Source organism: Protopterus annectens, chromosome 10.part0 (genome assembly GCF_019279795.1).
Source record: "Protopterus annectens isolate FY-2018-M chromosome 10.part0, PAN1.0, whole genome shotgun sequence".
In the NCBI taxonomy this organism is placed as follows: domain Eukaryota; kingdom Metazoa; phylum Chordata; order Ceratodontiformes; family Protopteridae; genus Protopterus; species Protopterus annectens.
The window spans coordinates 1,328,582,646-1,328,596,429 of record NC_056744.1 but is presented as its reverse complement, the minus strand read 5'-3'; positions in this window follow the sequence as shown (position 1 = coordinate 1,328,596,429).

Here is a 13,784-nt window from a genome sequence, read left to right as displayed (position 1 = left end):
GAGGTTGGAAGGAATCTGTTTCGTAGGCTGTTGGCAATGTGTGTGGGTATGGTGTATTGTTTGTGATATTAGAGTGCTGCAGAGCATATCTGTGGATTATCACCATGGTTCCTACCATCAGGTAGGACAGCTGTGTAATAATCCTTTGTGTCCTGCACAATTTGTATCATCATAGGTTCATAGGTTCATACTAGGCTATCTGCCCTGGCCTTGTTTGGGCATGGACAGACTGTGTGTGGGTCTCAACACCCCTTGCAATGTGCATATTATGCCCACGTAGGGTTTACTTTCCTAGATGTGACACAGGGATGGCCCTCAGTGTACACCTACTATCTCCCATGCACATCAATGGATTTATCTTGTTGAGTTTGTGTGTGGAGCTCAGACTATCATGGACTGGGATTCTGTTCCAGAGTGTCCTGAGCCTCTGGGTTATGGATCTGTCCCTCCAGCATATCCTATTAATCTATGTGTAGAGGTTCAGATATCTCACTGTGGTGTGTCTGCTGGATTTGGGTTTTCTGCAGTGGAGCATGTCCATTCATTCTGGATTGGACATTGCCTTGTACATCAGGCATACATCACCTCTGACTGTGCAGTATGCTTCTGAATTGGGCTGTGGTTTCTTCAGCCAGGCTGCAGATGTCCAATGTTTGGACCCTTTATCCTGTTGGTGGGGTACATTTGGGGTCTTTCTGACTGCTGCATGTGTAAGGTAAGGTAAGGTACATCCGAACTGGGGCATAGTTGTCACGTATGGGCCTGATAAGGGAAGGGTATGGGGGTACAGTGACCTCTGTAGCTCTACATATGCATCCTTTCATATTAAGGCTGGCAATATAGCAGGTCTTCCTGGCCACCTTGGCAATGTGTGTGTCACATGACAGGTTACAATCCACTTGTGTCCCTAGGTCCATGATTACTTCTTCCATACATAATGGATTGCCACCTATGTCATACTTTGTGTGTGCCTTGTTTAGTATTTGTTGGGACATTCTTACTCTGAAGTGTCTTCAGGAAGGCTTGCTGGGGTACCTGGGTTTGTGTGTGGGGTCTGTAGCAGGCTTCAAACAGGTACACAGTTTGAGACAGTGTTACTTGCCTGTGGATAGTCCATGCTGCTTCTTGCTGTGGTACCAACCTGGGGGTGTGGTTATTCTTGATAATTACTGGTAGCCACATTCCTATTGTCGTGTGTTCCATGTTTTGGAGCTGTAGAGCATGGTATGAGGCATAACCTGGTAGTATTAGGGTGCTCTTCTGGGCCTTGCCCAGGTTTCTGTTACAGAACACATATTACCATTCTCCATGCTGTGGTGGGTTTGGTCTGCATGCACCTTGCAGGTTAGACTTCTGGCATTGGGTAGCATTACGTCCAGGTTATTATCCCTTGTGCTACCTATGTTGGTGGGTTTGTGTTTCCAGACTTACCTATTCCAGGCACAGTGGGGGTAACAGCAGCCTTTGCCAGTATCTACACAACCAGGTGTGCTGGGTGCATGCCATCCCTAGCAGGTGGGGCATCATGTCTTGCTCAGCTTGTCAGCCCAGGCTGTCAGCCATGTGTTCCCCCTTGCTGACAGCAATACCTCAGCCAATTATTGTACTTGATCTTGTTGTCTTCATAGTGTGGCATCATGCTTGGTGAGGGTGAGATGTTAGGTTGGGTCTTCATGTTTGCATATACTAGATGGTGTTACATTGCTTAACACATGGCAATCATGCCTCAGGTCATGCAGGGCTGCCTTTGTCGGATGCACACACTACACTCCCTGTACATGTTTGAGAGCAGGTTATGTCATGTTAGGCATCCCTGTTACTATATGAGTAAGTCAGAGAGGGGTATCATTCCCAGGGTTCCTACTGAGCCAGTGTATGTGCTATGTGTTGCCTCTTTGCCAAGGCCAGGGCATACTGGGCACGCCTCCTTCTGCCTACTGGGGCAGGCTCAGGTTGTTCCTCCTCCGAGTCACGCTCTGCCTGTGATGGCCTTGGCAATGGTGGGGGGCTGTTTGTCCCGGCCCTATGCTGGTCCTGCTGCAGCTGTTTTCACAGGATCATATTATGTAGCATAGCACATACCATGACAATTTGGGTACATGTAGTTGGTGAGTACTGCAAGGCTCCACCAGACATGTCCAGGCACTGGAACCATGACTTGAGCAGCCCAAACACACGCTCTATTACATTACGTGTTTGTGCTTGTGCCTCATTATGGCGTTCCTGTTCAGGTGTGTGTGCATTTCTGATGGGTGTCATCAGCCACGGCTCTAGTGCATAACCTGCATCCCCCACTAGGTGACCATGTGGGATGTCCCCATTGGCAAATGTCTGGTAGATCAGAGCAGATCCTGCCTCTTAAACCTGGTTGATTTCTTTGAAACAGTCACCAAGGCCATTGACGAGGGGAAGGTGGTCCACACAGCCTACCTGGACTTCGCAAAAGCCTTCGATACAATACCCCACTCGGGCATTATAGATAAGCTCACGAGCTTAAATATAAACCCCTATGTCACTAGATGGATTGCAAACTGGCTCAAGGACAGAACCCACATGGTTAGAATTGCTGGAGACATGTCAGACTCCAAACCAGTTACAAGCGGTGTCCCACAAGGCTCAGTCCTGGGACCTCTCTTGTTCAGTATATATTTCTCGGAGGTACAGGCCAACATGGAAGGACTGTGGCTGACCAAGTTCGCAGATGACTGCAAACTGGGTGCCATAATCGCCATAATCGACTCTCCAGCCGACACAAGCATCCTCCAAAAGGGCCTCATAGAAACAGACAACTGGTGCCAGAGTCATGGCCTCAAGATAAATGCCAAAAAGTGTATAGTCATCCCCTTTGGCAAAAACAAAGTGCCCACAAATTACCACATAGGTGGTAATCCATTAAGTACAGAAGAATTAATTAGGGACCTGGGGACCCAAGTTGATAGCAATCTCTCATTTGACAACCACGTGGCCAAAGTGGTTAGAAAAACATTTTATATAGCCCACCTAATCATGAAGGGATTCACATCTAGATCAGGGGAGGTCATCGTGCCTCTTTACTCATCCCTCATCAGGCCCATAATTGAGGACAATGCCTCTTTTGGGATGTACCTTACCAGACACCTGCAGCAACTGGAAAGACCCCAAAAGTACCTCACTAAGAGGATCAAAGGGCTCAAACAGATGCCATATGCTGCCCGGTTAAAGAAACTCCAGCTGTACTCAGTGGCATACAGCCTGTTCAGAGGTGATCTGTGCCTGACATATAAAGCCATGTCCAACCCAGAATTAATGGACATGCTGCACATCAGAAAATCCAAATCCTATCGAGCTACGCGCTTGAGAGACTTGAACCTCAGCACTGAAATAAATAGGACATGCTGGAGGGACAGATTCATAACCCAGAGGCTCCCTTCACTCTGGAATAAAATCCCAGTCCAGGTTAGGCAGAGTCCCTCATTGACTCTCTTCAAGAGGAATCTTGATGAGTGGATGGGAGATCGTAGGTTTACCTCGGGTATCACTTCTGTGTCACTAATAGACAGAGGCACAGAATACTAACCTCGAAAAAGGTTATATCAAAATAAATTTAAAATGGGTGGCGAAAGCCAAACACATTCTGGCTAGGCTTATAAATGCCCTAGGGCAGATAGCCTAGTATAAACCTATGAACCTATGAACAACAAGCATACTTAAGCGAAAGTGCTGCCTCGGTGAACATCACTTTTGCACAAGTATGCTTACCAAATGAGCATCTGTACAGATCCCATATATATATATATATATATATATATATATATATATATATATATATATATATATATATATATATATATATATATATATATACATATATGTATATGGGTCTACCTGACATGGTCGACAGTTCATATGATCGACAGTTCATTTGGTCGACAGTTCGTTTGATCGACAAGCATTTTAGGTGGGGGGCTGTGCCCCTCACACACCCCCTAACTATATATATCAACTCCAGGGTCGCACAACATTGGGGAAGGGGGCAAATCTGCTTGTCGACCAAATGAGTGTCGATCATATGAACTGTCGACCATGTCAAGTAGACCCATATATATATATATATATATATATATATATATATATATATATATATATATATATATATATATATATATATATAAATATATAAATATATAAATATATATATATGTGTATAGATATAGCTATCTATCTATATATATATAGATATATATATATATATATATATATATATATATATATATATATATATATATAATATGTGTATCTATCTGCCACACACACACTCACACTCACACTCACACTCTCACACATATGAAGTCAATAAAAAGGCCAAAATACGTATGTCTACAGCTAGTGGAGTTTGGATTTAATGGTCTTATTGTATCCATAAAGATTTGAAATGTTAAAGTAAAAGGTTATGAGCATTCATAAGCCATGCAGCTGAAATATGATGTCCTTAAGGGGTCATTTGCATATCTCCCATAGGCCTCCATATATATATATATATATATATATATATATATATATATATATATATATATATATGTCTATAGACACACACACACACACACACACACGTTATAGTAATTTCTTTTAAATATAGATAGGAATATAGTAAAGATAAGTTCAGATGTTTTCTGTGTTTATTTGAGACTGTCCTTCAATGTTGTTTTAAAATATTTCCTGTGATTCTGAACTCTGCAGTTACTGTGTTGCTTGAGTATTGTCTTGTTTTTTTTTTATTATTTATTATTACATTTATTTAAACTTATCTTTGTGGCTAATGTTTGTGAGACATATTTAAGCTCGTAGAGTACTTGCATATGTATTTGGTGACACAGTACAGGTCACTCCTAAATAGCTTTGCTCTTGGTCACACTTACCATTTGGATAATAGTAACATTACAAAGTAGAATTGGTTACCATTTGTAAGGACCTATAAGTAGCTGATAAGGAGGAGTTGGTGGCAGTGATAACTACCTTATAATCTGGGCTGAAGGGGGCATGGCTAGTAAACCTGTGCCAGTCTTCCCCGGGGGGGTGTGTGTGCATGTGTGTGTGTGTGTGTGTGTGTGTGTGTGTGTGTGTGTGTGTGTGTGTGTGTGTGTGTGTATTTGTATATAAATCAAATCTCAAAGTGTGTGTGTGTGTGTCAGCTACTTGGGCAGTGATATGAAACACTGGTTGGACAGACAAGGTGTTGGAGGTCTTGGCTTGACACCTCAGCTGAGATCTTAATCCTATAGCTGTGCCAGTAATGAGTTTTATTGGGGATTTGAAGAAAGAGGGAGAAACCAGCCCCAGACTGACTGTGACCTCTGTGTGGTCTTAAGGGAAATTGTACTTTACTGTGTGTGTGTACTTGTCATCCTTTCATTGTGTACATCCCTCACTGTTCCCACTGGTAAGGATTGAGGCTTCTTGATTACTCTGCCAGTGCAGGAGCATCATAAGATCTATATAGCTCAGAGAAAGAACAAAGCACAGATATGCAAATAAAGCATTTTATATTTTTTTTCCAATGCAGTGCAGTCCTGGAGTTAAATAATTAGTCCAGACAGTATGAGAAAATAGCCCCTGACCCCACAGACATGATGGGTGCAGAGGAACCTGTCCTCCCTTTGAAAAAGTGCACATATAATCCAGTAAGTTTGAGTTTACTATTGTAAAGCAAAAACGGTTCCATTAATTACATGAATAATTACACTCTGAACTACAAGATACGTCTCAGCTGTGTTGTTGAGTATTTTTGATTGGTCAGATATGTTATACTAATTATGACTCTTGTAAGCTTTATAAATCCATTTCCTAATTATTTTCCTTGATTTTAAGCATTTGTTTCTAATTCAACACAATCCAAATGCAGAGTAGCACACCAGCTGAGACGGGAACACACGTGATCAATATGTAGTAAAATCTTCCAGTCACCATACACGCTGTTCCCTGATGGCAATAAAACGTAACCACAACTTCAAGTAGGTATATCCCAGGACACAAAATACGACATACACTTCTGGATGCTCAATAAGACTTTAATTCCAAAACAGAGTAAGCGCTTTCGCCAACAGGCTTCTTCAGACTCTTCATATAAACATAAAAATCTAACCTCTTTAAAAAGCCCACCATAGATTCTCATTGGTTACAGAATCCATTACTGGTTCAAAAATTTAAAGTGATACTTACATCACCTACCATAATTTTAAAACAATGTTTTACAACGTTAAAATATACAAGCACTTTCAAAAAATGTAAACAATAATCAAAACCTTATGTGAAAATGCTAACATATACTAAAAACATGACAATCATCAGGAAAGTATATGACCAATATATATGGAAAACATGTTAAAAACAAACTTTAAGTGCTTTTTAAATAAAAGCAATCTACCTTCAACAACATCAACACAAACTTTCATATTGGGAATGAGTCAAAAAAATGACTTGATGGAATCATGGGGTAACCTATAACGCACCAGCTGTAATCTCTGTGGAAACTATAAATGACAACAGGTATTCTAAAAAAGGGACAAGAAGTGTGTGTTGTATATCAGCATAGTATATTCATGAAATATAAAGGTGCACCTAGTGAACCAATTCGCTGGATAAAGGATAGATTATATAAAGGATAGATTTCTAGAGAGGGGTTATTGTGAAAAAGAAATTAATGAAACAATTAATGTAGTGGACTCTTTGAGGTCTAGCAGTGCTAGACCATATTTTATGGAGCAATTGGAACAATCCAAGACTGTTACACCACTTCAGACTGAGGTGAGGGCTAATTTATCCTTTAGTAGAACAAGTTTGGAAGTGAAAGGATTTATGCACAAACACTGGGATATTTTAAGGTCTGATAGGGAGGTGAGTGAGGTTGTGGGTCCTATACCACGTATAACATTTAAGAACCACCCCAATTTGAAGAGTCTATTATGTAGGCCTAGATATACCACTAATAAGCATAGTGAGGTGAATAGGAATACAGTACCTTGTGGTAAATGTAATCAATGTTCTTTTATCAACAAGAACACTACCTTCACACATCCTATAACAGGACGGTTATTCAACTTTTACACTAATACCAACTGTGAAAGTAAGAATGTGGTTTATGCTGCTACATGTAATTTATGCCCTGCCTACTACATAGGGAAGACAAATCGTACTCTTAAGGAACGTATTAGAGAACACAATTATCGGATTAGAGTAGGCTCAGATGTCAATGCATTAGCTAGACACTGTAAAGTAGCAGGTTTACAACATACCTTCAAATTTTTTGTCCTTCAAACCCTCATACAAGGTTTCAGAGGAGGTGACCTTATCAATAGAACGCTGGAGTGTGAGACAAGGTGGATTATTAGATGGAGATCAGATGTACCCCCTGGTCTCAATGATAAGGTACAAATTAAGCCCTTCCTCAAGAGTAGGAGGTTACGTAGAATGAAATAACCATGCCATTTATGACTGAACGTTACACTATATATTCCTCTGAGGTTGAATAAAGTTTATTTGGTTAGGTTTGATTTGGACTATCAACCCCTGATTCTAGTAAGTAGCTCCTAGCAAGTAGTTCGTATGAGATGCTCTCCAGCGAATTGGTTCACTAGGTGCACCCTTATATTTCATGAATATACTATGTTGATATACAACACACACTTCTTGCCCCTTTTTTAGCATACCTGTTGTCATTTATAGTTTCCACAGAGGTTACAGCTGGTGCGTTATAGGTTACCCCATGATTCCGTCAAGTCATTTTTTTGACTATATAGTCCTCTGAGGTTGAATAAAGTTTATTTGGTTAGGTTTGATTTGGACTATCAACCCCTGATTCTAGTAAGTAGCTCCTAGCAAGTAGTTCGTATGAGATGCTCTCCAGCGAATTGGTTCACTAGGTGCACCTTTATATTTCATGAATATACTATGCTGATATACAACACACACTTCTTGTCCCTTTTTTAGAATACCTGTTGTCATTTATAGTTTCCACAGAGGTTACAGCTGGTGCGTTATAGGTTACCCCATGATTCCATCAAGTAATTTTTTTGACTCGTTCCCAATATGAAAGTTTGTGTTGATGTTGTTGAAGGTAGATTGCTTTTATTTAAAAAGCACTTAAAGTTTGTTTTTAACATGTTTTCCATATATATTGGTCATATACTTTCCTGATGATTGTCATGTTTTTAGTATATGTTAGCATTTTCACATAAGGTTTTGATTATTGTTTACATTTTTTGAAAGTGCTTGTATATTTTAACGTTGTAAAACATTGTTTTAAAATTATGGTAGGTGATGTAAGTATCACTTTAAATTTTTGAACCAGTAATGGATTCTGTAACCAATGAGAATCTATGGTGGGCTTTTTAAAGAGGTTAGATTTTTATGTTTATATGAAGAGTCTGAAGAAGCCTGTTGGCGAAAGCGCTTACTCTGTTTTGGAATTAAAGTCTTATTGAGCATCCAGAAGTGTATGTCGTATTTTGTGTCCTGGGATATACCTACTTGAAGTTGTGGTTACGTTTTATTGCCATCAGGGAACAGCGTGTATGGTGACTGGAAGATTTGTTTCTAATTGATGAATGACAATGATCAATTGTTTTGGTGCACTTAAATCAATGAAAGACTAAGTAAACAATGCACATTTGCTTATCAGATCCCATTTTGTTCCATCCCACAGATATCATATATAAGTGCTTCCAGTTTATCTTCTTACAAGGGTGGGTTGAAGACAATCCATTGTACAAGACATGATTTATGAATCATCACTATGAGTTGCAGTGCCTTCTCTTCTGTTTAACTAATTTATTCTGTTGCTTTGATGTGTTCCACAAATAATAAAAAAGATTCTAACTCCCATTTTCCGCCACCACATTTCTCTTTCAAAAATTATTTTATTGATTGAAACGGTTATTCATCTTAGTGCATTGCCATAGAACAATAAATACACAGTGCAGTCTTTACATTTTTCTTCAGCATTTTTCCCTGTCAATCAAATTTTTATCTTACAGACTACTGACTAATAAATAGCTATTTACAATATATACATGATCTCCATAAATATATACTTGCGATATAAATCATGAAATCCAACCTTTATTAATTTAACATGGCAGCATTGACACATATTTCCAAAACTGTTATTATTTATGGCCAGAATTTGATATTGATCTTTTGATATATTTTTTCCATTTTATTATTTCAGTTTTTATAATGTAATTCTTGAGAGAGCAATAGAAATTCTGTAATGAAGGTTCTATTTTTTCTAAGCAGCTGATTTCTATTTTTTCTTGCTATAGTTAATAATGTTTAAAAATGGGAGTAGTTATTAGTATTTATACTTGCTGATACTGGAATATTCTATACATATATTTGTAAGCTTAATGTATTTTTCATCTCTCTCTCTCTCTCTCTCTCTATATATATATATATATATATATATATATATATATATATATATATATATATATATATATATATATATATATATATGTTTTTTTTTTTAACTTTTGTATTGTTTACTTTTGGCTTCATAATTATATATTACTTTCTCATTATGTCAGTCCAAAAATATTTTTTTCCTTGCGTCTTTGAATAAAGATTTAATGTCAGTAAGTGTTAAAAAATATATCATCAGTAAAATGCAGTACCTTTGATATGTATTGATTATCTGCCTTAAGTACTTTATATTGAAATTACTTCTTAAAATAGTAAAAATAATCTGGTTCCATGGCTAGAATATTATAGATAATAGTGGATATCTTTATCTAGTGTCCCTTTTAATGTTTACGTCTTTTGAATGAATAAAGCCTAATTTAACAGGTTTTATTATCATTATAAAGATTTTACAATAATTTTATGAAAGTTTGGGAAAAGGTAACATTTGTTTATTACATAAATAAAACAAAGGTGGAAGAACACAGCTCATGCGAGTGATGAACGAAACAAATATATGGAATTTATTAGAATATAATAGTTACATGTTAAGCGCTTTCAACTGATGGTACTCCGTCTTCATCAGAACAGTATATCCATTTTAAAGCCAGTATATATATAGTATCAGTTGTTTTGTATTTAAAAATTGCGCCAAAACTTTTAAAGTGATAGCATCCAAAACACACTCATGACATCCACAAAACAACTACATATATAAATTCCTAATAAACTTGTAATACAGATTAAAATACATATATTTCAACAATTATTTAATACATAAAAAAATTTTATAAAAATATAATAAGAATATAAATATCTGTAAACCTTTGGTTTATCTAACATTGGGTTACATTGTCGTGTGTTCCATTTGTTTGGATTATTACATAAATAAATAATCCCAAATTATGGTATAATTTTTTCTGCGTGTAAACTAAAAATCCATCTCTTTATTCTTGTTTCTTGCATAGTCTATTAGCGTTTTTATTATTTTTATATTGTCCTGATTTGCCTAGTGACAATTCATCCTACTTGATCTCCATTTATCAAGTGTGAAACTGTCTTGTTTACTCTATCAATGTATATGGAAATAAACATTTAATAATCCACATTTAATAACGGGATTAGGTATTATGATGCACAGTAAATAGGACAATTATCTCCTTTTAATATTGGTGTTGTTATAGAATATCTTTTTTATCTTGGACATTAACGTATACATTAATTAATAACTGTGCAGCTTTATTTAGAATTATTCTTTAAACTTCTGAGATTAATCATTCTATCCTTGGAGCTTGAGTTTCACAGACAGGAATGGCTGAAATAAGAAAAACCTCACTATTTGTTCATTTCCATAATTCGGAGGTGAACACTAGCACTGTCAGACCTTACCACACTAGTGTTCTTCTTAGCAGCCATCATGCTTCATGTTAGTGAAGGCACCCCATTATACCCATACATACAGATTCTCATACACGCACAAACACACACACACATGCATGCATACCTATACAGAAACACATTCTTAGGTATACCTACATCAGCAGTAGCATCCACTCATAGACAAGCTTCTTCCATACTCAATCACACTTAAAAAAGCACTCAGCCATTCATTTATTGCCTAGATTAAAACTGTATGCTCTGCTCAACTAAGCAAATAGGATGCCATGGACACCTGCAGGTGACAGCACATGAGGCTAGTCAACATTCATAAAACTATTTAATTGGCGTTTGGTTTTACCCATGAAATCACTCTAAATAAATAAACCCAGATTATGGTATAATTTCTTCTATGTGTAAACTGGGATATTACACCCTTCAAACAATATTGCAGGTGTCTTAAGGTGAGCTCAGGGAGGACAGAATCCTCTCGTGGAGCAGAAGTACAAAAGCTCACTTGATCTTGATTTCTCAGTATGAATACAGACAATGAAACCAGGGCCTCACAATCCTTCTGGCTGTTTGGGTTTCAAGCAGGAGGTGACAGAAAAGATACTACAGAGATAACTGACTTGTGGGAGCCAAGTGTTCATGGCGATGTCAGCTGTTCCTATGATTGTGAAGCAGAATTCACCAAGCATTGGATTGTTCACCCACTAATAGGGAATGTGAGCTGGGATTAGACTGTTGTGAGACAGGTTAGTTTTACCCTACTGATGATGTGTTGTTGTGATAGTAACCCTGCTCAGTGCAAGAGAACTGCAGATTCAGACATTTGGTGTAGCTCCTATGAGAAGAAAACCCAGTAGTAGGCAATCTCTAAATCTGAAATATTGATAATGGTGTGAAAACCTCCTGAGTCCAGGATTTAACATTATGCTAAGTCTTTCTAAATCCCAGGATATATTCAACATCACTTCCTCAAACATTGATTGAAACACATGGCACAAAGCATGTTGTCATTCTGACATTGAGAAACTCCTTCTGATCTGTATCATACAGTACCCTAACATAAGTTGCAGTTAAAATTTAACACAAGGAGAGTGTGAGGGAAATGGATGAGCGTGTATCATTGTTTGGGCTTAATTTTGCAAGGACAGACACACAAACAGAACAGGACAGAAGCACAAGTTACTACATATTTCTATTGATATGAATCACGTGTTTTAAATTATTATGTTAGGAATTTAGGTAGAGGCACTTCTACTAGACTTAATAAGAAAACAAAGACTGTGATATTGCTTTATGATATTCCTTTATTCAGCATTGTAGATTGTTCATTCTGCAAGCAAAATGCATGTATTCTAATCAGTGTAGTTCTAAGTACTGAATTCATGGGTTGTTTCTACAAAATGAAAGGTATAACAATCCTCCTTTTATTTTTTAGCTAAAGGCACACAGGACAATGAAATTGAAGCTTTTTCATTTGACACACCAGAGAACATGAAAATGAAGAGAGGAATTGTTGAACAGTGTTGCCACAAACCCTGTTCTCTCTATGAACTGGAGAATTACTGTAATGAGACTGTATGATACAAGGAACACTTGAGGCTCTGGCAAAGTGAAATCTGTGGCACTTGCTAACTGCTGCTTTCATTTGTGAGGTTAATAAAATCCTTTTAAACTGAAATATTATGGGACCCTTTTCTTTCTTTCTTATTTTTCCTTGTGTTAGTAAATGTCTTTATATATACTGATGAGTTTCTTTTGAAGACTATTTAAAGAAAATGAAATGTTGCAGCATATTTAGTTATATGTCGATAAAATGGTGGACATGTAGAGCAATGCACATAACTCTGCAGTTTCTTTGCTATGGGAAATTGTATCTCAACTGGCAATGACTCAAACCAACTTAAATAAGTAATTTGGTTTCATTATGAAGTTGTGAAACTCATTTCAACAGAGGCAAACATAATACCAATGTATTATGAATCCATAATAATGTTTCCTTTTCTTATTTTCATATCATGAATAGAACTTGGTCAGGAATAAAACTTGAAGATCATTAAACATCAACAAATGCAGCAAGAACAATGGTAACTTGTTTTTTCTTCATTGTATAATCCATTGCTATAATCCTGGAAATATGAAAGGAAAACATTATGGGATTCAAACCCAAGCCCTCCAGCATTCCATGCTGATATTACTGTTGCTGAACTAACATGAGCTTCTGGACAGAGTGATACTGTGTTTCTTTTAAAACCCCCCTTCTTCCTTTCAGTTAGAAAACCACTAGCATGATAATTAATGTAAAATTACAAACACACACACACACACACACACACACAAACACACACTCTCCATTGGTCACATGCATGGCTTGATCATTCTAGTTTTAATGATATCACAATCTCAGTAAATGTTATCATATCAATTAATTCAAGCGCAGATGAGTGATTTACTTTTGTAAAATCTCAGCTTGCAAATTTAGATAAAAATGTACCTATTCCCATTTCTGATTGTAATGGCTATTAACGTGTGATCACTGAGTTGTGCTTTGAGAAAGAGTGAGTTTCTCCAATGTAGATGTGAACAAGCTATATCAGTAGGGGAAAATGTAGCAGCAGAAGCAAAGTGGGTGCATGTCCATTCTAAAGCATTTGGTAATCTGCCCTTTCTTAGTATGCCTATATCATCTCACCATGTATATTTCAGTCCCTACAAGATCTAATGGATATAGGAGGGCCCTGCTGCAGCCCTTTCAATGACTCTTCCAATAAAATGAGCTACTTGAATATGGGAATGGAGTTAACAGCTTCCTTTCCTTATTAAAAGAGACATAATTGAGATCTCGAATTATGTGTCTCGGGTAGGTTTGAGCCTAGCATTGAGCAGCATTCCACCTTCTCCTAGTATGATGGCACAAAATGAGCAAAAAATAATTCACTTCAAACTTGGTTATGTTTTTGGTGTCA